This window comes from Lepisosteus oculatus, chromosome 14 (assembly GCF_040954835.1).
Source record: "Lepisosteus oculatus isolate fLepOcu1 chromosome 14, fLepOcu1.hap2, whole genome shotgun sequence".
Taxonomy (NCBI): Eukaryota; Metazoa; Chordata; class Actinopteri; order Semionotiformes; family Lepisosteidae; genus Lepisosteus; species Lepisosteus oculatus.
Genome location: NC_090709.1, coordinates 14,040,246 through 14,063,599, shown reverse-complemented (window position 1 = coordinate 14,063,599; position 23,354 = coordinate 14,040,246). Strand labels below are relative to the sequence as shown.

General features: G+C 52.2%; 1 long non-coding RNA gene, 4 other non-coding genes and 1 pseudogene across 5 annotated transcripts; 4 read left to right on the top strand and 2 right to left on the bottom strand.

The window, feature by feature from the left end:
• Positions 1–5,262: 5,262 nt before the first annotated feature.
• On the top strand, positions 5,263–5,335 carry trnaf-gaa (transfer RNA phenylalanine (anticodon GAA)). The gene has a single exon. It is a non-coding gene; the product is annotated as a tRNA-Phe (tRNA).
• A 109-nt stretch (positions 5,336–5,444) lies between these two features.
• On the top strand, positions 5,445–5,517 carry trnag-acc (transfer RNA glycine (anticodon ACC)). The gene has a single exon. It is a non-coding gene; the product is annotated as a tRNA-Gly (tRNA).
• A 1,387-nt stretch (positions 5,518–6,904) lies between these two features.
• Positions 6,905–7,069, bottom strand: LOC138243607 (U1 spliceosomal RNA). Its single transcript, XR_011192262.1, has one exon. It is a non-coding gene; the product is annotated as a U1 spliceosomal RNA (small nuclear RNA).
• Positions 7,070–10,482: 3,413 nt separating this feature from the next.
• LOC138217998 (5S ribosomal RNA) lies at positions 10,483–10,601 on the top strand (annotated as a pseudogene).
• Positions 10,602–11,138: 537 nt separating this feature from the next.
• On the top strand, positions 11,139–11,258 carry LOC138217350 (5S ribosomal RNA). The gene has a single exon (XR_011181062.1). It is a non-coding gene; the product is annotated as a 5S ribosomal RNA (ribosomal RNA).
• A 4,445-nt stretch (positions 11,259–15,703) lies between these two features.
• Positions 15,704–18,017, bottom strand: LOC138242912 (uncharacterized). The gene is made up of 3 exons (XR_011191787.1): positions 17,172–18,017; positions 16,665–16,825; positions 15,704–16,536 (listed from the first exon to the last, which is right to left on the bottom strand). It is a non-coding gene; the product is annotated as an uncharacterized lncRNA (long non-coding RNA).
• Positions 18,018–23,354: the final 5,337 nt, after the last annotated feature.

Below are 23,354 nucleotides of genomic sequence, written 5' to 3'. Positions count from 1 at the left end.
GAGGGGTGGGTGTCATGGCCATAAGACACTGCTTTATGCAGATAGTGGAGGGGTGATTGTCAGAGCCATAAGACACTTCTTTACGCACAGAGTGGCAGGGTGGGATGTCAGGGCCTGACGATACTGCTATACGCAGAGAGTGGAAGGGGTTGGATGTCAGGGCCATACGACAGTGCTTTACGCAGAGAGTGGCGGGGGTGGGATGTCAGGGCCTGATGAGACTTCTTTATGCAGAGTGGAAGGGTGGGTGTCAGGGCCATACGACAGGGGTTAACGCAGAGAGTGGAGGGGGTGGGATGTCAGGGCCTGACGATACTGCTTTACACAGAGAGTGGCAGGGTTGGGATGTCAGGGCCTGACGATACTGCTTATCGTAGAGAGTGGCGGGGGTTAGATGTTAGGGCCATATGACATTTCTTTACGCAGACAGTGGCGAGTGTGGGATGTCAGGGAATGACGATACTGCTTTACGCAGAGAGTGGCGGGGGTGGGATGTCAGGGCATGAAGAGACTTCTTTATGCAGAGTGGAAGGGTGGGTGTCAGGGCCATACGACAGGGGTTAACGCAGAGAGTGGAGGGGGTGGGATGTCAGGGCCTGACGATACTGCTTTACACAGAGAGTGGCAGGGTTGGGATGTCAGGGCCTGACGATACTGCTTTATGCAGAGAGTGGAGGGGTGGGATGTCAGGGCATAAATACACTGCTTCATGCAGAGAGTGGAGGGATGGGTGTAAGGGCCTGACAACACTGCTTAACGCAGAGAGTGGAGGGGGGAGTGTCAGGGCCATATGACAGTGCTTTAGGCAGAGAGTGGCGTGGGTGGGATGTCATAGCCTGACCATACAACTTTACGCAGAGAGTGGCAGGGTTGGGATGTCAGGGCCTCACGAGACTGCATTATGCAGAGAGTTGAGGGGTGGGTGTCAGGGCCATGCGACACTTCTCTATGCAGAGAGTGGCTGGGGTGGGATGTCAGGGCCTGACGATCCTGCTTATCGTAGAGAGTGCCAGGGGTTAGATATTAGGGCCATACGACATTTCTTTACGCAGACAGTGGTGAGTTTGGGATGTCAGGGCATGAAGACAATGCTTTTTGTAGAAAATGGAGGGGTGGGTGTCAGGGCCATACGACAATTCTTTAGGCAGAGAGTGGCGGGGTTGGGATGTCAGAGCCTGACAGCACTGCTTAACGCAGAGTGTGGAGGGGTGGGTATCAGGGCCATACGACACTTCTTTTCGCAGAGAGTGGCAGGGGTGGGATGTCAGGGCCTGACGATACTGCTTTACGCAGATAGTGGCGGGGGTGGGATGTCAGGGCTTGACGACACTGCTTTATGCAGAGAGTGGAGGGGTGGGTGTCAGGGCCATACGACAATTCCTTACGCAGAGAGTGGCGGGGTTGGGATGTCAGAGCCTGAGAGCACTGCTTAATGCAGAGAGTGGAGGGGTGAGTGTCAGGGCCTGACGATACTGCTTTATGCAGATAGTGGCGGGGGTGGGATGTCAGGGCTTGACGACACTGCTTTTCGCAGAGAGTGGAGGGGTGGGTGTCAGGGCCATACGACAGTGCTTAACGCAGTGAGCGGCGAGGCTGGGATGTCAGGGCCATACGACAGTGTTAACGCAGAGAGTGGAGGGGTGAGTGTCAGGGCCATGTGACAGTGCTTTAGGCAGAGAGTAGCGTGGGTGGGATGTCAGGGCCTGACCATACTGCTTTACGCAGAGAGTGGCAGGGGTGGGATGTCAGGGCCTGACGAGACTGCTTAATGCAAAGAGTGGAGGGGTGGGTGTCAGGGCCATACGACAGTGCATTATGCAGATAGTGGAGGGTGTCGGATGTCAGGGTTTGACAACACTGCTTTATGCAGAGTGTGCAGGGGTGGGTGTCAGGGCTATACGACAGGGGTTAACGCAGAGAGTGGCGGGGGTGGGAAGTCAGGGCCTGACGATACTGCTTTACGCGGAGAGTGGCGTGGGTGGGATGTCAGGGCATGAAGACACTGGTTTATGCAGAGAATGGAGGGGTGGGTATCAGGGCCATACGACACTTCTTTTCGCAGAGAGTGGCAGGGGTGGGATGTCAGGGCCTGACGATACTGCTTTACACAGATAGTGGCGGGGGTGGGATGTCAGGGCTTGAGGACACTGCTTTATGCAGAGAGTTTAGGGGGTGGGTGTCAGGGCCATATGACAGTGTTTAACGCAGTGAGCCGCGAGGCTGGGATGTCAGGGCCATACGACACTGCTTTAGGCAGAGAGTGGAGGGGTGGGTGTCAGGGCCATACGACAGGGGTTAACGCAAAGAGTGGAGGGGTGTGATGTCAGGGCCATACGACAGTGCTTTACACAGAGAGTGGCGGGGATGGGATGTCAGGGCCTCACGAGACTGCATTATGCAGAGAGTTGAGGGGTGGGTGTCAGGGCCATGCGACACATCTTTACGCAGAGAGTGGCAGGGTTGGGATGTCAGAGCCTGACAGCACTGCTTAATGCAGAAAGTGGAGGGGTTGGTATCAGGGCCATATGACACTTCTTTACGCAGAGAGTGGAGGGGGTGGGTGTCAGGTCCATACGACAGTGCTTAATGCAGTGAGCGGCGAGGCTGGGATGTCAGGGCCTGACCATACTGCTTTTCGCAGAGAGTGACGGGGGTGGGATGTCAGGGCCATACGAAAGTGCTTAACGCAGATAGTGGAGGGTGTGGGATGTCAAGGCTTAACAACACTGCTTTATGCAGAGAGTGGAGGGGTGGGTGACAGGGCCATACGACACTTCTTTACGTGGAGAGTGGCGGGGGTGGGTGTCAGGGCATGAAGACACTGCTTCCTGCAGAAAGTGGAGGGGTGGGTGTCAGGGCCATACGACAGTGCTTAACGCAGTGAGCGACGAGGCTGGGATGTCAGGGCCTGACCATACTGCTTTACGCAGAGAGTGACGGGGGTGGGATGTGAGGGCCATACGAAAGTGCTTAACGCAGATAGTGGAGGGTGTGGGATGTCAGGGCTTAACAACACTGCTTTATGCAGAGAGTGGAGGGGTGGGTGTCAGGGCCATACGACAGTGCTTAACGCAGTGAGCGGCGAGGCTGGGATGTCAGGGCCATACGACAGTGCTTTACGCAGATAGTGGAGGGTGTGGGATGTCAGGGCCTGACAACACTGCTTAATGCAGAGAGTGGAGGGGTGGGTGTCAGGGCCATATGACAGTGCTTTAGGCAGAGAGTGGCGTGGGTGGGATGTCAGGGCCTGACCATACTGCTTTACGCAGAGAGTGGCGGGGGTTGGATGTCAGGGCCTGACCAGACTGCTTAATGCAGAGAGTGGAGGGGTGGGTGTCAGGGCTATACGACACTTATTTATTCAGAGAGTGGCAGGGTTGGGATGTCAGAGCCTGACAGCACTGCTTAACACAGAGTGTGGAGGGGTGGGTATCAGGGCAATACGACACTTCTTTTCGCAGAGAGTGGCAGGGGTGGGATGTCAGGGCCTGACGATACTGCTTTACGCATATAGTGGCGGGGTTGGTATGTCAGGGCATGAAGACACTGCTTCATGCAGAGAGTGGAAGGGTGGGTGTCAGGGCCATACGACACTTATTTACGCAGAGAGTGACAGGGCCATACGACAGTGCTTTATTCAGAAAGTGGTGGGGGTGGATTTTCAGGGCCAGATGAGACTGCTTTATGCAGAGTGCGGAGGGGTGGGTGTCAGGGCCATACGACACTTCTTTACGTAGAGAGTGGCGGGGGTGGGATGTTAGGGCCTGACGATATTGCTTTACGCAGATAGTGGCAGGGGTGTGATGTCAGGGCCATTCGACACTGCTTTACACAGTGAGTGGCGGGGTTGGGATGTCAGGGCCATATGACACTGTTTTACACAGAGAGTGGAGGGGTGGGTTTCAGGGCTATACGACAGTGCTTTACGCAGGGAGTGGCAGGGGTGGGATGTCAGGGCCTGACGATACTGCTTTACGCAGAGAGTGGTGGGGGTGTGATGTCAGGGCCATATGACACTGTTTTACACAGAGAGTGGACGGGTGGGTGTCAGGTCCATACGACACTTCTTTACGCAGAGAGTTGCGGGATTGGGATGTCAGGGCCTGAAGATACTACTTTACGCAGTTAGTGGTGGGGGTGGGATATCAGGGCCATACGACACTTCTTTACGTAGAGAGTGGCGGGGGTGGGATGTCGGGGCTTGATGACACTGCTTTATTCAATGAGTGGAGGGGTGGGTGTCAGGGCTATACGACAGTGCTTTCCGTAGAGAGTGGTGGGGGTGTGATGTCAGGGCCATACGACACTGCTTTACACAGTGAGTGGCAGGGTTGGGATGTCAGGGATGACAACCGAGGAGCCGAGAGATCATTTCAGCATTTCGCGACCAACTCGGAATGACTTGCCTTTGACGCTTTTCAAAGCGTTCTTTGTGCACGACGACTGCGCCACCTAGCAGATACAAATGGGTTGTAGAACTTTGAACTAGCAAATGGAAGAGGGCTAAGCCCCCTCTCTTTTAGCCCAGGTTCGATCTGTCTCCCAGAATCACCAGGGCGCACCCACACACACACACCCGTGCCGTTGAAGTGCTCTGCTTCATTTCTAAGGGCAACTCAACATTCACTCCTACCCCGAGTGCAGAAAAGACAGCGTCCGCAACAACAACAGCTCAGGTCTCTGCACAGGAGCTAAGCTGCCCCCATCTCCTCTGCTCTGCGGCTCCTGCGGAGTGGAGTCCTGCCTGGAGCCGTGTTTGCAGGCGGCAGTTCGCTGCGCCCTGTCTGTGCGTCGTGTCCAAGAGCTCCTGGGAGGAAGAGAGAGCCCTCCCACTCTGGGGCTTTTCCACGGTCTGTGTGAGGAGGGGCGGGTGTGTCCAGTAGCTTATCAAGCGGAAGCCTGGGGAGGCGGAGAGCTGTGATCGTGCAGACCTTGAGGTGTCACCTCTTTGTCTGCTTTCCCGCCCCCCCTCCGCCCAAGCTCTGCTCCAAAGTAGCCCGGCAACCCCTCACACCTGCACGTGTCACAACCTAAGGTGTGGTCATGAGACACCCATGGGGTGTCGTTCTGTTCTTGCTAATTGTTTCCTGCCCGTCGCAGGCAGGAGTCCATGCGAGGAAGATGCGCTGGACAGAGCTCAGAGGGCGCACCTGGGTGGCTTTCCTTCAGAGTGACGTTCCTGCAACACTCTCCCGCTACTCTTGGTGCGCTCATGCCGCAACACAGGAAGGCTGGAGCAGGTGGCTGTGGGCTCTGCGCACCGCCAAAATAGCTCAGTTGGGAGAGCGTTAGACTGAAGATCTAAAGGTCCCTGGTTTGATCCCGGGTTTTGGTATTTTGTTTCATCGCGCCCTTTGTTCCTCTCTCCAGCGCACCCTGCCTAAAGTGACGCGTCCCTTTCTCAGCCCGAAACGCAAGCAAGACACCAGCAGCGGTCCCTGCAGGTTTCCGTAGTGTAGCGGCTATCACGTTCGCCTACCACGCGAAAGGTCCCCGGTTCGAGACCGGGTGGAAGCAGCCTCGTTTTGCACGCTCCTGTACTTCACAGAGGTCTTGAACGACCGGTCATTTGTTCCCAATGTATTTCCGGTGCCTTCGTGCACTCTTGTACCAAACGCACGTTCCTTCTGTACATGGAGCCGATGATTTGCAATTGGGCTATGCCGACAGACCAGGACGAGCTCTGTCGGCTCAAAAGCAGCGCAGGACCTGCAAGAACAACAGAAAGATTAGCATCCAGCGGGGGCCTCTTAGTGAGCCCAAGATCTCATCAAGAATCGGCTCCAGCAACAGGGCTGGGCGCATTGTTCCATTCTCCGACCACTCTCGGTGTAAACAAGTCCCTCCTGGTCTCTGCTTGAAATGCACTTTCCTGCGTTTGCTTTGGTGTAACTGGCTTCCCCTGCATGGGCGAATGTGAAGAAGATCCTTAGTAAGTCATTGAAGAAAACCAAGAAGAGGTCGGAGTGGCCTCTGTCGTTCATCAACGATCCAGTCAGGCAGTACTCCTCCTATTCTGCCAGTATGCGGCTTCGAACCGGGGTTGTTGCGGCCACAACACAAATTCTGAGCACTATACGATCACAGCGAGTTACCGAGACATACACAGCCAGTAGGAAAGGATGTACTCTCTTTGTGTGACACTAGTCGGAAAAGTCCTGACGCTGCATTTCAACTGAGCCCTAGTATACATCAACCCTTCGACACTCTGAGTGCCAACTCTCTTGTGTGTTTTCTCCATCAAGCAGGTCATGAAGGCAGCAATTACAGTTTGCTTACATGACGCACGCACAACATGGCTGTATGCTCCCATATGGTCTAGCGGTTACGATACCTGATCTTCACCCAGGTGGCCTGGTTTCAGCTCCTTGTATGAGAACGTCTCAGTTTTGCCTCCTGCTTTCCAAAGATCAGCACCATGTTTTACGCCTCCCCCGAATATCGAAGCTGCCTCTAAATCTGCAAATGAAGATGAGTCGATAAACCAATTGTTTTTCGTATAACTATACATATATTCATTTATTACTGATTTCATTCATTGAGCACGGATACAATAGAGGTACAGCCATTCACTGTTTGACATGTCTGCACTGGTACAGAACCTAGCAATCAGAAAACAGGTGAAACTGTCTTGAGAATGAGCATACAGTACCGAGGCCCCCATGACCATATAAAGGCTAACCTCGATAATCAGCCTAAATAATGCAGACTACAGCAAAACGACTGACTTTGAAAAGGGAATGAATGTCCGGAAGGAGTAGTGTAACCAGCTTGAAATGCTTCTCCGGACCTCTAACTAAAAGAAACCGGGAACCAGCAGTGGCATCGACTCCTTTCGAACTGGGATCCTATCGCAGCTCATGGTGTCCTAACTCTCCCGTATCTGATATTGGACCAAGCACATCAGGAGAGAGCGCGAACGCAGTCCCCCACTACCAGAAATTATGCAGTCGAGATTCCCACATTTGGGGAATTCGCAGGGGTCAGCACAGCCGGAGTGCAATGGCCGAGCCTCGCCCTGGGTGAATCGATTTTTTAAGAACTTTATTTTCTTTTCACAAAAAAATACAGGACATCACAAATTAGAAAGCTTTACATTAATATACATACTTAAAACAGTATATATAATCACATCTCATTACATATTGACACGGTACCAGTTATATAGCAACAATTTATTTTTTTCTGGTGCAAATCACATTCTTTACTTAAACATGATAATGTTTTTCACAGTTTCTTGAGATATTGACCTATGCTCTCAATTTCCCACAGATTTTCTGCTTCCTCCCTCCCTTCTCTCCACAGATCTCTGAGGTAATAGTTCTCTCGGGTGATGAACAGGGCCAGGCTACCTGCTGCCTTGACTGGGACCTCGATGCCTTTGAACAGCCCCATGTTCCTCACTCTCCACAGGGCGTCTTTCCCACTGTTCACCACGGCCCAGATCCTGTCAAACACGTCAGGAGGAAGTTTGACAGGAGAGATGCCGTTGTAGCGGCAATGCTTGTTAATAAGACAGAATTAGGCGGTGGTATTCTGTCCTAAATGAGGCCCCATTTCACCCTCCATCTTTGTGGTGCAGCCACAGAGAAAGTATTCATGCAGGTTGATTTAAGATGTTTTCTTTTGATAATGGACAGCTCCCAGATGGGGATGCACTTAGCTTAGCCTGGCTATCATGATCAATGGTCATCCATTGGTGCCTATCTGTCTAGGGAGTGCCGAATGGACATCTGGACTGCATTCCTAAGTGTCAAGAGTAAGTGACTCATATCTCACCTTGACCAACCAATCAGGGACTGGCAGGGCGTGGTAATACCACGTGGGTCTCTAATGCCCGCCAAACTCTCAACCAATCAGCACACATCTATGTCTTGGTCAAAAAGGGAGCGCAAGCTCAGATCGGGGCTCTCCTTGGCCATTTTCGCGCATCCTCAGAGACAATCACGTGACAACTGCTGTTGTCTGCAAAGGGACTTGGACTTTGTTCTAAGCGCGAGGCCGAGGATCCCATACGTACTCAGAATTCTACCAACGTGAATGATCCGCTTGATCAACGGCAGCCTACAGTTGGACCCTCATCGACAACCTGAATAGCTTATTCAGAAGCAGCGCTGGACCAGGAACGAACCAGCTTCTTCCCAGGCAAAAGAGTGACTTGTGAGGACTCGCGGTCACACTCTGTGCATAGAGACTTTCTACTAGCCAGCTGGACTGCTGGTAGATCTCCTCGGAGCAACGACTGCCTTGCGTGCCGCAGTCAGATTCCTCCGCCCGTCCTACTCTGAGCTGTACCTCAACTGGTTGGCCGGTAGCCAGAGGACGCCGGGACAACGCCCATTGGACAACCGCTGGAACAGAGGCTGCAACAGAGCCTGTCAGCTGGTTTGGTGTTCGTGCCGGGAGATTCCAAATCCATACACAGTGGATAAGTAAACCCCATGTTCTACATTGTGTCTCGAGAATTCAATTGTACCTCAACACAAGTTGTTATCAATTTAATTCATGAGTAATGTATTTACTTCCGAGTTTAGAGTAACAGTGGGTAATAACACTGATTAGCAATTTGGTAACCGAATGATATATATTGACATATATTCTCTGTTGTGTATCTCTTTGTGTTGGCATCTCTTCGAGATTATATACCTTGTATATTGATAACCCTCACAGTAAGGTCTGCCGCTCGTATCCAGGCAGACTAGTATATGTTTGGTGCACAATTTATATGAATAAATGTATCTCGTGTATTGAACCCGTGTGTGTGCGTTGTTAGTTGTTCTGACGATTGATTTTCTAAAAGCCACAACGAACAACCTCGTGATTACTGCTACAATTAATAATTGTCTCAGTAAACCCATCAAACCTCTACAACCATGATACACCACCATAAACTATATTAATTTAGGAACATAAACATATAGTGTAAACTGTATATGGCTGGTATTGGTAGTTTAAAGAAAAAATACACACCAGTATTCCACTTTCTTCCTAAACATTTTAAGCATCAAAGTCTTACATGTAGTAAGATTTTACCACGTTTCGGAAACGTTTTTACATGCTCCTTCTGACCATCTTAACTTTATATACTTTGTGAAAAGTCATAAGATATTAACATTTTCTGTGAATGTGCTCGTTATCGGAGTAAACAAAAGCATACTTTTAGAATTTGATTAATAGGGAATATAATATGGAATCACGTACCTAAAGAAATTAATAAAGATATAATTATTTTTATGTACTGTAGCTCAAATAGTAGTATAATATACTTTCTATGGATACATGTGCTTCTGCGCAACGCAGAAGCACATCCACAAGTAACATTACCTAGCTAAGAGAAGACATTGGCTAGCCATTATGATAAATACAGTGGAAAAAAGCAATTGGGAAAATAAGACCTGCTGATCTGTTATACATACCAGGAAGAGAACAGAATATGATTTTTTTCTGTTCGAAACGTGTGTTGTCTTTATGAAATTCATGTATTTTAAACGTTTAATTAAGCAGAAAAAAATTTACAGAAAGATACTAAGCTGATCACGAGATAGAAAGATCACCCGTTTTTCGCGCATCAAAAGTGGCTATTAACTGGATGAACTGTTATTAACTGGAGTCAACTGGGTGAAAACATAATATGAACATGAAACAAAACAAAAAATAAAAATAAGATACAATCTACAGACATTAAAACCGGTGTCATGGAAATATAACTATCAAGGAAGCCACAAGAGAGAGTTCTCACCTGAGTAAGGTCTTTATTTCAATATTGGGAGCAACCAGAGACTCAATTTGTTACAGGCAGTACAGGGTTTTCATAAGACGTTGCGCTGGAAAAAAGCTCAGCGCTTTGTCCCTTCTAAAACTTCCACTTTCCCTAAGATAAAACGGATTACATCAAAAGGCGAAAGAAGAAGCAGTAGATATGTTATTCAAAGCTTTTCAGTTACTTTCAGCTAATTCTAACGACCCAGACAGCATATATTGTTTTGGAAAATTGTCTTCTAAAGTAACCTAAACAGTGTACTTTGTTGATGCACTGTTTTCTAAAATTCTGCACGTACTGTAGCACAGCAATTACATCCTTGAAATATATTATCTAAAAGCCCCAATATATTTATTTGCAAAGCTCTCTACATTTTAAGAATCAATTTACTTATTAGATTTCCACTTCAAGACTTGTTCGGCTGGCGTTCGGGGAGTCGCGTTTTTCAGAATTGTATTGAGATCGTTTTCCACAGAGCTCAGATGTCAAAGCACAGCAGCAGCTCTCCACAGCGATCCTCTATAGCGCCCTTTCTCCCGCAGCTCCGTCCTCATTGGAAGGAAGCAAGAGTGAAAGGCTGAAGTGAAATAGAGCGGGGACGAAGGCAGTGAAGAGAGAGAACGTGGGAAGAAGAGAAAAACGCAAGGGAAAAAAAGCAGCGTCGTAAAAGAGGTGACGGAGCTGTCCTCTCAATAAGAAGGGTGCCAGCGAGCCTTGCTCTCGCTTACGGCCACACCCCCTTGAGCACGTCTGATCTCGTCTGATCTCGGAAACTAAACAGGGATGGGCCTGGTTAGTACTTGGATGGGAGACCGCCTGGGAATACCAGGTGCTGTAAGCTTTTAAGCGCAGGAGGCGCCCTATCCCCGCTCGCTCGCTCATTCCCCTGTTCACACGTGCAGTGCGGCTTGTCCGTCTGTTTATTTGTCAGCTTTGGCGAGACACGGGTGCTTGTGTATTAGCGTGAGCGTTTTTTATTCTGATCAGGAACAGTTTTAGAAGTCCGCAAAGGATCGAGGAAAGGTTTATCGCCAGCTGAAAAGAGACACAGCGCTTCGGCTGTGGAGACTTGTTCGGCTGGCGTTCGGAGAGTCGCGTTTTTCAGAATTGTATTGAGATCGTTTTCCACAGAGCTCAGATGTCAAAGCACAGCAGCAGCTCTCCACAGCGATCCTCTATAGCGCCCTTTCTCCCGCAGCTCCGTCCTCATTGGAAGGAAGCAAGAGTGAAAGGCTGAAGTGAAATAGAGCGGGGACGAAGGCAGTGAAGAGAGAGAACGTGGGAAGAAGAGAAAAACGCAAGGGAAAAAAAGCAGCGTCGTAAAAGAGGTGACGGAGCTGTCCTCTCAATAAGAAGGGTGCCAGCGAACCTTGCTCTCGCTTACGGCCACACCCCCTTGAGCACGCCTGATCTCGTCTGATCTCGGAAGCTAAACAGGGATGGGCCTGGTTAGTACTTGGATGGGAGACCGCCTGGGAATACCAAGGTGCTGTAAGCTTTTAAGCGCAGGAGGCGCCCTATCCCCGCTCGCTCGCTCATTCCCCTGTTCACACGTGCAGTGCGGCTTGTCCGTCTGTTTATTTGTCAGCTTTGGCGAGACACGGGTGCTTGTGTATTAGCGTGAGCGTTTTTTATTCTGATCAGGAACAGTTTTACAAGTCTGCAAAGGATCGAGGAAAGGTTTATCGCCAGCTGAAAAGAGACACAGCGCTTCGGCTGTGGAGACTTTATTAATAAGGCCCCTCAGTAGTTGAGATCTCTGTTATACCCATCTAGAAACATGCAATCAGCATGTTATTGCTGAAGCAATAGTCACAACATTATTCCACACCTGGGTGAGATGCGGGTTATGATGACAGTCATGCTTTCTACACCTTATACTGAGCTCAGAAATGGACCAAGCAGACATCTCACGAGCAGATCCCTCCGCGTATAAGAAAGGCAACTTGTCTCAGCAAAAATACCACGGATTCACATCCAAAATATGATAAAAAGGCAAAAACCCCACACTTGGAATGCAAACGTACCCTAAAAAGGAAACACGGTTTTAAAACGAACTTGATTTTCCCCTGGAGAAACCTTTTTATGGACACACATCGCATCTATTACACATGTAGAACTAAATATAAAGATAAAACTTAATATAAGAAGTCATGACATGTCACACATGACGAAGTCTGGTCCAGAATAAACAGTTTACACTGACCCACCTTTATTTACCCTGGTCACTCACTTCTATTAACTGTTTAACTGGGTAACAAATTAATATTTGTTTCAATTTGGGATCTACACCTGGGAGCCCTGAAATGTTGGCCAGAGGGGAGAAGCTGATATTCAGACGTGAGAATATATTAAAAAAAAGGATCTGATGTTGTTTTTCACCTGTCTAATCAAAGCTTGTTCAAAAATTATCTGATTATAGGACACACGAGTTTATAATCATACTCATTCCACTTTTTAACCCTGTATATATGCACAATATGAAACGTATATACACTAAATCTCACGTGTGACTCCCATAATATACATTTCTTTACGAAAATTAGGAACACTTACTACAATTATCAACCCCCCATGACGAGGCAATATTTCATACCTTTGTTTCTTTGTGGGTTCAAAGTTCTGTCCTGTCGTTTCACACGTAATGTTTTGGTAGTTATCTCAATTTTCCTTTGCAATTATCTCCAAGATCATCATCAACTTTTTGTAAAACGCTATGCACAACTGATATTTAAAGAAAGTCCTGTACTAAAACGTCTTCGTAGGGAAAGACAACTTTTTTTTCCTTACGTTAGTCGCTACACGGTTACTCAAAAAATCCATTCACCGCCTTTAAAAAAAAAGTTTCGTTTTTTATTGTGGTTCACTGACATTTCTGTCACAATTCTGAGGGACCCCAAATAAAATTCACTTGCCGGTATAAAGACGCCGGCGAGGATAAGACAGGTATCGAGCCACCTGCGTATCTAGCGGACGTTTAAAATAAAAAAAATGGCGTGTAATGTTGCGAAGGGCTACTGTTTTTTTATAGTTTGTCGATTGTAAGGGACGTGGGCCGCGACAGAAATACTGGACGGGGTGGGAAAAGCTTTATTGATGGTTTATTGTACCGCAACGGTCACAATTGACTCACCAGCAAAGATGGCGCCGAGGCCACATCGACTCCCTCCCGCCCTGCCTCGCACCGAAGCTCGAGCTGCGGAGCGCGACGCCAAACCGCCGGTCCACGGGCGCGGGCGCCGGACATAGACGTCATAAACCCTTCCGAGGCGCAGGAATTATAGATCACTGTAGTTTCTTCTGGACCCGGGTTAGTGACAGTGTGCCCTCCGTGAGAGTCTTCTGAGGAAGCCAGTGTCTCATGGGTGTCCAGGCTTGGTACCATCTGTCCATCACAGGACACACAGACACACACACTCACACACCCTGGACAGGACACCAGTCCATCACAGGACACACACACACTCACTCACACACCCTGGACAGGACACCAGTCCATCACAGGACATACACACACCCTAGATAGGACACCAGTCCATCACAGGACACACACACACTCACACACCCTGGACAGGACACCAGTCACTCACAGGACACACACACACACTCACACACCCTGAACAGGACACCAGTCCCTCATAGGACACACACACACAACCTGGATAGGACACCAGTCCCTCACAGGACACTCAGACACACACACTCACACACCCTGGACAGGAACCAGTCCATCACATGACAAACACACACTCACTCACACACCCTGGACAGGACAGCACTCCATCATAGGACACACACACACCAGGGCCAGTTTTCCCAGAAGCCAATTAGCCCAAAAGCCTGTCCAGACCCGAGCCCGGAGCCCCCCCGCGCTGAAACCCTCCGTACAGACGGCCGCACACAGCTCCGTTGTTCCCGATTCCCGAGGTGATCTGTTAAAAGAAGCCGGTGTGTTGCCTCCAGGTGACATTTCCTACTGGAGTCAGGACAGGAGGCTCTTCTGTACACAGAAGGGGGTGGGGGTGGGGAACAAGCCGCCCAGCCCTGTGGTTGAAGCCGATACCCCGGCTTCTCTCCAGACACAGCTGGGTGAGCTCCTCCAGTCAGTACAGGGGGCTCTTCTGTACACAGAGGGTGGCGGGGGTTTGGAACAACTCCTTTGTTCGGGGCCTTGGGGCATTCTTGTTGTGAAAGGCGCTATATAAAAAACTGAATTGAAATTGAATCTTACAGGTTTGGGTTTTTCGGAGATCTTGTCAGAGATCTTGTCTGACGTGCCATTTCAAAAACGTAACGACACTCCTCACGTCCGAGCGCCGCCGGTCTGTGACGTAACGTATGCTTACACAACCATGACGGTTTCATCATGGACAGCACGAAAGCCCAAAAAGTGGTTGACGTTTTAATTTGGCAACGCCACGATGGATCCCAGTTTTTTTTTTATTTTGGAGGCCAAAGAGGACAAAAAAGGAAACGTCTGGAGGTGGATCGATGGTCATCTCTGCGGTTGTTCTGATGTTCTGGAAAAAACAAAACAAAAAAAAAAACGGCTCGCTTGCCCGGTCGTGTAGTGTTTCCACACCCCACGCAAATCAACTTCTCTTCGCCCCCGGGGGCTCGTCACCCGCCGCACGTGATAGGGGCTTCCCCCGGCTGTGACGTACTTACCCTACCCCCTTTTCCGCCAGCGTCATACCAAAGGTCGCGCTTCGGTCCGCGGCGATGTTGACGGACTGTCTTGTAGCGTGAGAAGGGTTTAAATTTCGACTTAAGGAGTTGGCCATCGTTATATTTCGCGAGGTATCATACGGGGGGAAAAAGAACATTTATATTTATCAACCTACTAGTAATACTGGGTGGATGTCACGTTCCCCAAAGTTCAGTGCCTCACTCTAATAAAGTAGAAACGCGACATTAAACTCCGTTCGAAACGGGAGAAATCACCAGGACACGATACAACTGACGTCCGGAAAAGAAAAAAAGAACTCCTATTCCTATTTGTAATGACCCCGTCGTGTTTTTCCCGGTGTGCGCTTATCTTTCGGAGACCGTTTCTCTCTGGTGTTGTTTTGCTGTTGGAATAAATGCCGAGGTGACCCTTCTGTGTGGAGTCTGTGTGTTCTCTCCAGCGGGTCGTTTCCTCCACCGCGGGGGCTGGTCGAACAGGGGTCTCCCAATCGTCACAGAAGTGTGTGTCGTTTTGGGTGGTGGTGGGGGGGTGCATCGGGGATACTGCGCCCCGAGGGGGTGACCTCTCACCTTACTCCGGACGAAGGGAGAAGACCTGTACCTTCACAAGTCCGGGTTGTGAAAACTTCTTCTGGCAGTTCAAAACGTTTCGAAGGGACTACAGCGCTACCCTGTTTTCCATTTCTATCGTGTATTATTAGACAGTCATAAGTATCTGTACTGATCACAGAGTCCCCCTCTCACTGCCAGGACTGAAGACCAGTGCAGCACGAATAATAATAATAATTAATAAGTCTGGACTCTCCACTCAGAGCTCCTCCCAGGTCAGGGGGATCCCCTCCAGCCCCCCCAGTGTGCAGCCCCTACCTGGATGATGCTCCAGTCCGCTCAGCACACAGCAGCTCTCAGTGGGGAGGAGAGCAGAGGGATGGAGCCAGTTCAGAGAGGGGGGTGATAAGGAGGCCATGATGGGTCAAGACCAGGGGGGGAATCAGGCCAGGATACTGGGGTAACACCCCTACTCTTCTCCAGAAACACCCCGGGATTGTTAACGAGCACAGAGAGTCATGACCTCGGTTTTACGTCTCATCCGAAGGACGGCGCCTGTTTACAGTCCAGTGTCCCCCGTCACTATACTGGGGCATCAGGACCCACACAGACTGCAGGGTGAGAGCGCCCCCTGCTGGCCCCACTTTATTGATGCGCCCCCTGCTGGCCCCGCATTTATTGATGCTTAACAAAAGGTCATCAGTCCAGTCTGGGGCCCCTCAGCTTCAGTCCAGTCTGGGGCCCCTCAGCTTCAGTCCAGTGCAGTCTGGGGTCCCTCAGCTTCAGTCCAGACTGGGGTCCCTCAGCATCGGTCCAGCACAGTCTGGGGTCCCTCAGCTTCGGTCCAGCACAGACTGGGGTCCCTCAGCTTCGGTCCAGTCTGGGGTCCCTCAGCTTCGGTCCAGCACAGACTGGGGTCCCTCAGCTTTGGTCCAGACTGGGGTCCCTAAGCTTCGGTCCAGCACAGTCTGGGGTCCCTCAGCTTCGGTACAGCACAGCCTGAGGTCCCTCAGCTTTGGTCCAGTCCAGTCTGGGGCCTCTCAGCTCCAGTCTAGTCCAGTCTGGGGCCCCTCAGCTCCAGTCCAGTCCAGTCTGGTGTCCCTCAGCTCCAGTGCTGTCCAGTCTGGGGTCCCTCAGCTTCGGTCCAGCACAGTCTGGTGTCCCTCAGCTTCGGCCCAGCACAGACTGGGGTCCCTCAGCTTCGGTCCAGCATAGACTGGGGTCCCTCAGCTTCGGTCCAGCACAGTCTGGGGTCCCTCAGCTTCAGTCCAGACTGGGGTCCCTCAGCTTCGGTCCAGCACAGTCTGGTGTCCCTCAGCTCCTGTCCAGTCCAGTCTGGGGTCCCTCAGCTTGGGTCCAGCACAGTCTGGGGTCCCTCAGCTTCGGTCCAGTCTGGTGTCTCTCAGCTCCGGTCCAGTCCAGTCTGGTGTCCCTAGGCTGCAGTCCAGTCGTCTGGTGTCCCTCAGCTCCGGTCCAGTCCAATTCAGTCCAGTCCAGTCCAGTCTAGATCTTAGCAGGCACAGAACCAGGAAAGGAACCTGGAAAGAATATTGTTATTGCAGGTGTGAGGGACACAGACACAGACGTCACCATGACATCAAACAGCAAGAGGAGACTCCTCCTTGAATCACAGACACGACCGGGCGGCGCCCCCCTGTCTGCTCACCTGCACCTCCTCTTCCTCTTCTTGTCCTTCCCGGCAGCCTGCTCCTCCTCTCCCTCGCTCTTCCTCTCCTGAGCTAGGGTCTCCGCCGCCCCCATCGGCTCGTCCTGATCTTCTGTCTCCACTGACACGCAGCTCAGTGACTTCAAAAAGACGCATCGGCGCTTCTGAAGCAGAGACAGGAGAGTCACGTTAAGAGTCGGACTGGACACTCCAGTACATGAACACTGCACTGAGAGAGAGAGGGGTTGATACAGACACACTGACTGGACACTCCAGGACAGAGAGGAGGAGAGAGACACACTGAGGACAGAGAGGAGGAGGAGAGAGACACTGACAGACAGGGCTGAAAGAGAGAGAGACAGAGAGGCAGGGACAGGCAGACAGCAGGCCGAGAGAGACACTGACAGACAGGGCTGAAAGAGAGAGAGACACTGAGACCCAGGGACAGACAAGACGGCAAAACTCCACCACAGACAGGACAGGGGGCAGGGTGGGACCAGCACTGACCTCCTTCCTCTCTCCTGCCGGAAGAGCTGTCTCCACCTCCTCTTCCTCCTGCAAGTCAAGAGACAGGCTGAGAGAGTGACGGGCTGGCGGGACATCGGCGAACAGAGCTGAAGGCAGAGAGCAGAGGAGACAGGCCCAGCTGGGACAACGCAGGACAGACAGAGAGACAGACAGGGAGACACACGGAGAGACACAGGGAGAGAGACCCAGCTGGGACAACGCAGGACAGACAGAGAGCAGGGAGACACAAGGAGAGACACAGGGAGAGAGACCCATTTGGGATAACGCAGGACAGACAGAGAGCAGGGAGACACACGGAGAGAGAGAGGAGGGAGGGAGACACAGCTGGGACAACGCAGGACAGACAGAGAGACAGGCAGGGAGACACACGGAGAGACACAGGGAGAGAGACCCAGCTGGGACAACGCAGGACAGACAGAGAGCAGGGAGACACACGGAGAGACACAGGGAGACAGGCCCAGCTGGGACAACGCAGGACAGACAGAGAGCAGGGAGACACACGGAGAGACACAGGGAGAGAGACCCAGCTGGGACAACGCAGGACAGACAGAGAGCAGGGAGACATGGAGAGACTCAGACAGAAGGACAGAAAGACAGAAAGAGAGAAGTACAGACGGACAAAAAGACAGAGAAAAGGACAGATGGACTGATGGACAGAAAGGCAGAGAAAAGGACAGAAAGACAGATGGACAGATGGACAGAGAAAAGAACAGAAGGACAGAGGGACAGATGGACAGAGGGACAGATGGACTGAAGGATAGACGGACAGAAGGACAGATGGACAGACAGACGGACAGACGGACAGACTCTGCCCCACTTGCCTCGTCAGACATCTCAGCCTCTCTCCTTGCCCTCCGCACTGGGGAGCCCCAGGCGGGGCCTGGCGGGGCCGGGCGGGCGATGGGGGGCAGGACGGGCCGGGGCAGGGGCAGGGGCACCGCCCCGGGCAGCAGGGGGGGCTCGCGGGGCATGGTGGGGATGAAGGGGGGGCAGCGGGGCGGGGCGGGCAGGGGCCTGAGGGGGCCGGAGGGGGGGGCCGGGGGCGGGGAGCGGAGGGGGCTCTCGGGCGAGGAGGGGGGGGACACCGAGCGGAACGAGCTGGGCGAGCCCGAGCGGGACGAGCCGGGCGACCCCGGGAGCTCCAGCTGCAGCTCGGCTGCCCTCTGGACGAGCTCGGGGAAACACGAAGACACCACGGGATTCTGTCCAGCGGGGAGAGAAGGAGACACAACGCAGGGGGGATGAGGAGCAGAGACTACGCCTGGACAGGTGAGTGTGTACAGTGTGTCCAGTAAGAGTCTGGACAGGTGAGTGTGTACAGTGTGTCCAGTAAGAGTCTGGACAGGTGAGTGTGTCCAGTGTGTCCAGTGAGAGTGTGGACAGGTGAGTGTGTACAGTGTGTCCAGTAAGAGTCTGGACAGGTGAGTGTGGACAGTGTGTCCAATAAGAGCCCAGACAGGTGAGTGTGGACAGTGTGTCCAGTGAGAGTCTGGACAGGTGGGTGTGTACAGTGTGTCCAATAAGAGCCCAGACAGGTGAGTGTGGACAGTGTGTCCAGTGAGAGTCTGGACAGGTGGTTGTGTACAGTGTGTCCAGTAAGAGTCTGGACAGGTGGGTGTGTACAGTGTGTCCAGTAAGAGTCCGGACAGGCGAGTGTGTCCAGTGTGTCCAGAAAGAGTGTGGACAGGTGTGTCCAACAGTAAGAAGCTGTCTTACCCTGTAACCTAGCTCAGGGGTGTTAGGGGGTGCTCTGTCTCCTCCCCAGATCTCACCTTCAGCTCTGGTGAAATGACGGACCACTAGGAGACGCTGAAAACGAGGACACAAGACAGAGGTTAGGTCCACAGAGCTCACTCAATCACTACAGCAAGCAGAGACCTCTCGGCCATCAGGACTGTGGGGGTCAGAGTGGGGAGCTGTAGGGTATCGGGAGATTAGGGGTCAGTGGGGGAGCTGTAGGGTATCGGGAGTTTAGGGGCCAGAGTGGGGAGCTGTAGGGTATCGGGAGTTTAGGGGTCAGAGTGGGGAGCTGTAGGGTATCGGGAGTTTAGGGGTCAGTGTGGGGAGCTGTAGGGTATCGGGAGTTTAGGGGTCAGAGTGGGGAGCTGTAGGGTATCGGGAGTTTAGGGGTCAGTGGGGGGAGCTGTAGGGTATCGGGAGTTTAGGGGTCAGTGGGGGGAGCTGTAGGGTATCGGGGGTTTAGGGGTCAGAGTGGGGAGCTGTAGGGTATCGGGGGTTTAGGGGTCAGTGGGGGGAGCTGTAGGGTATCGGGAGTTTAGGGGTCAGTGTGGGGAGCTGTAGGGTATCGGGAGTTTAGGGGTCAGTGGGGGAGCTGTAGGGTAGATGTGGGGCACCGGGCCCACCACAGGGCGGCCGGTCCAGTCTCGCGGAAGGCGACCGGGTCAGACTTACAGAAAAGCACCGGGACTTGGGCCGGGACCTCTCCCGCTGCCAGTCCGGGTTCGGCCTGACCGGTGTGACCTGTGAAGACGCCAAACAGCCCATCTCCGAGACAGCTCTGACCAAATAGCCCAGCCCAGTCGTGTCGAGACTAGGGGCCTTGGGCAGTCTCTACAGTGTGTCCAGTGAGAGTGTGGACAGGTGAGTCTCTACAGTGTGTCCAGTGAGAGTGTGGACAGGTGAGTCTTACCAGTGTGTCCAGTAAGAGTCTGGACAGGTGAGTCTCTACAATGTGTCCAGTGAGAGTCTGGACAGGTGAGTCTGACCAGTGTGTCCAGTAAGAGTCTGGACAGGTGAGTGTGTACAGTGTGTCCAGTGAGAGTCTGGACAGGTGAGTCTCTACAGTGTGTCCAGTGAGAGTCCGGACAGGTGAGTCTCTACAGTGTGTCCAGGAAGAGTCTGGACAGGTGAGTGTGTACAGTGTGTCCAGTAAGAGTCTGAACAGGTGAGTCTCTACAGTGTGTCCAGTGAGAGTCTGGACAGGTGAGTGTGTACAGTGTGTCCAGTAAGAGTCTGGACAGGTGAGTGTGTACAGTGTGTCCAGTAAGAGTCTGAACAGGTGAGTCTCTACAGTGTGTCCAGTGAGAGTCCGGACAGGTGAGTCTCTACAGTGTGTCCAGGAAGAGTGTAGGACGTCCAGAGGCAATCTGTGCTCTCAGAAGGCCATAATGGACCTGCAGCTTGGTTTTCCTCGGACCCGCGACCCTGTCTCTTGAGCCGAGGCGTGTCCTCAGTCAAGATCACCACTGGAAGTGTCTCTCCTCGTCTGGAGGTGTTACCTTGAGACCTGGTCTGTCAAGCGCTTTGCGCTGCTATGTGTGTGAAAGGTGCTCTATCAGTGAAGTTTATTATTATTATTATAATACAGTGAGCGCTGCTGGGGGCGGAGAGGCCAGTCGGAGGAGGGCTGGACGCTGGACGCTGGACGGCGGGCGGGAGGGGTGGACTTACGACGCCTCGCCGGGCCCGGGTCCTGCTGCGACCGCGCACGGCCGTGCGGCATCTCTGTCGGTCCATCGCCCTGCCGAGACAAGCAGAGTCACAGAGGGGAGGGGAGGGGGCGGAGCCACACAGCTGGGCGGCTTGTTCCCCACCCCCGCCCCCCTCTGTGTATAGTAGAGCCTCCTGTCCTGACTGGAGGAGCTCACCCAGCTGTGTCTGGAGAGAAGCCAGGGTATCGGCTTCAACCACAGGGCTGGGCAGCTTGTTCCCCACCCCCACCACTCTCTGTGTAGAGGTGCACCTCCTCTCAATATCTTTTTACAGCACGATCACACCCATAAGAGTGGAGTAACGGAAAAAAAAACCAACTTATTTCTCAACTTATTTTGTTATTTCTCGACAGCGGCATTTTTAACTGACTTGCCGATTTCACGGGGATACTTCAGAGTGAATCTGAAGCTGGAACTATTATTTGATTGAAGTCGAAGTAACCCACGAATCTTTTTTGGAAGAAACACGTGTTTAGAAAGCGCTATATAGTCCTTTCCTCCTCCTCTCTCTTCACTCCTCTGAGCTCACGGAGCTCCGGCGCCGCCCCCCGCTAGATTCCGCCGCTCTGTGTCGTCAGGCGGCTCATTGTGACGCCCCCGTGATGTCGCCCCCAACACGCTCACGGCTCCGCCGCGAAACAAAAATGGCCGACATTTTTCGCGGTTGTTTTTTTTTTAGGTGGACATTTTATTTTTCCAACTCTCAGTGGCCAGCCGGGTGTCCCTGTACGACCCCGGTAGTTGCCACCTCGGACAGGCAGGGGAAACGGGTCCAGCTGTTTCCGGCCCAAGGGTTACAAAAGCTGCACTTGAATTTAAAGACAAAATCACGTCGAGGGCGCATTCAGCACCCCCACGTCCAACACGGGTTTCCGTGGGGTTTGGTTCAGTGAAATTAGCACCCCCCCTACCCCCAAGTCAAAGAAAGACCAACCTCCACCCCCCTCTAGCGGCCAAGGGTGGAAATTTCGGGCCACGCCACGTCCAAAAAACACGGGTTCCCACCCCCCCGTCCTGCGGGGAAAAGAGACAGCATTTTCTTTTCCGAGCGCTGCGTGGGACCTCACGACCCCCCCCCCAAAAAACGGGCTTCGGAGACGAGGAAAACCAGGCACGTCGACCTCTCTACAACACCACCCGGCCGTTTCTGTTTCAGACCGTGGTAAAAAAATAAATACAATTTCGCCCCTCACCGACCGCCGCGCAAAAAAACACAACTTCACGCTACAGAAACGGCCTGTGTGAGGGGGGGCACGGGAAAAAAATAAAACCTGCGTGTTTTCGGCAGAGTAAGCTCAGCGGGGAAACTCCCTGAATCTCGGGGTTGCTTCTTGAACCCCGAAAACGACCTTTTTTCTCTCTCTCGTTTTCTTGGTGTCTGGGACGTTCACGAACTCCGCCGCGTCGGTGCGATTCCCAGCGGGACTTGAACATAACCCCCCCCCCGTGGAGCCACAGCGCCCCCTTGTGGCCGAGAGGACCACCACCCGCAGGGCTGAGCTTTTACTGCCGTGTCCCGCTTTCACTCTGGCGATGAAGGAGGGAATCAAGGAGGAGAATTAATATTGTGATCCACCAGTCCATCACAGGACACACACACACCCTGGACAGGACACCAGTCCTTCACAGGATACAAGTCCATCACAGTACACACACACACCCTGGACAGGACACAAGTCCATCACAGGACACACACACACTCACAAACCCTGGACAGGACAGCAGTCCATCACAGGACACACACACACTCACACACCCTGGACAGGACAGCAGTCCATCACAGGACACACACACTCACACACCCTGGACAGGACACCAGTCCATCACAGGATGTTCAGTGCCTCTCTCTAATAAAGTAGAAACAAGACATTAAACTCCGTTCAAAACGGGAGAAATCACCAGGACACAATACACCTTGCTCCGGACGATGGGAGAAGACCTGTACCTTCACGAGTCCGGGTTGTGAAAACTTCTTCTGGCAGTTCAAAACGTTTCGAAGGGACTACAGCGCTACCCTGTTTTCCATTTCTATCGTGTATTATTATACAGTCATAAGTATCTGTACTGATCACAGAGACCCCCTCTCACTGCCAGAACTGAAGCCCAGTGCAGCACGAATAATAATAATAATAATTAATCCGTCTGGACTCTCCACTCAGAGCTCTTCCCAGGTCAGGGGGATCCAGTGGGGAGGAGAGCAGAGGGATGGAGCCAGTTCAGAGAGGGGGGTGATACGGAGGAAAAAACCAAAAGCTAAACAGATTTTTTTTTTAATTTTTTATTGATGCTTAACAAAAGAACAAAAATTACAAGCTTCAGTCCAGACCGGGGTCTGGGGTCCCTCAGCTTCAGTCCAGTCCAGAATGGGGCCCCTCAGCTTCAGTCCAGTCCAGTCTGGGGCCCCTCAGCTCCACTCCAACCTGGTGTCCCTCAGCTCCAGTGCAGTCCAGACTGGGGTCCCTCAGCTCCAGTCCAGTCCAGTCTGGTGTCTCTCAGCTCCAGTCCAGTCCAGTCTGGTGTCCCTCAGCTCCTGTCCAGTCCAGTCTGGGGCCCCTCAGCTTCAGTGCAGTCCAGTCTAGTCCAGTCCAGATCTTAGCTGGCACAGAACCAGGAAAGGAACCTGGAAAGAATATTGTTATTGCAGGTGTGAGGGACACAGACACAGACGTCACCATGACATCAAACAGCAAGAGGAGACTCCTCCTTGAAT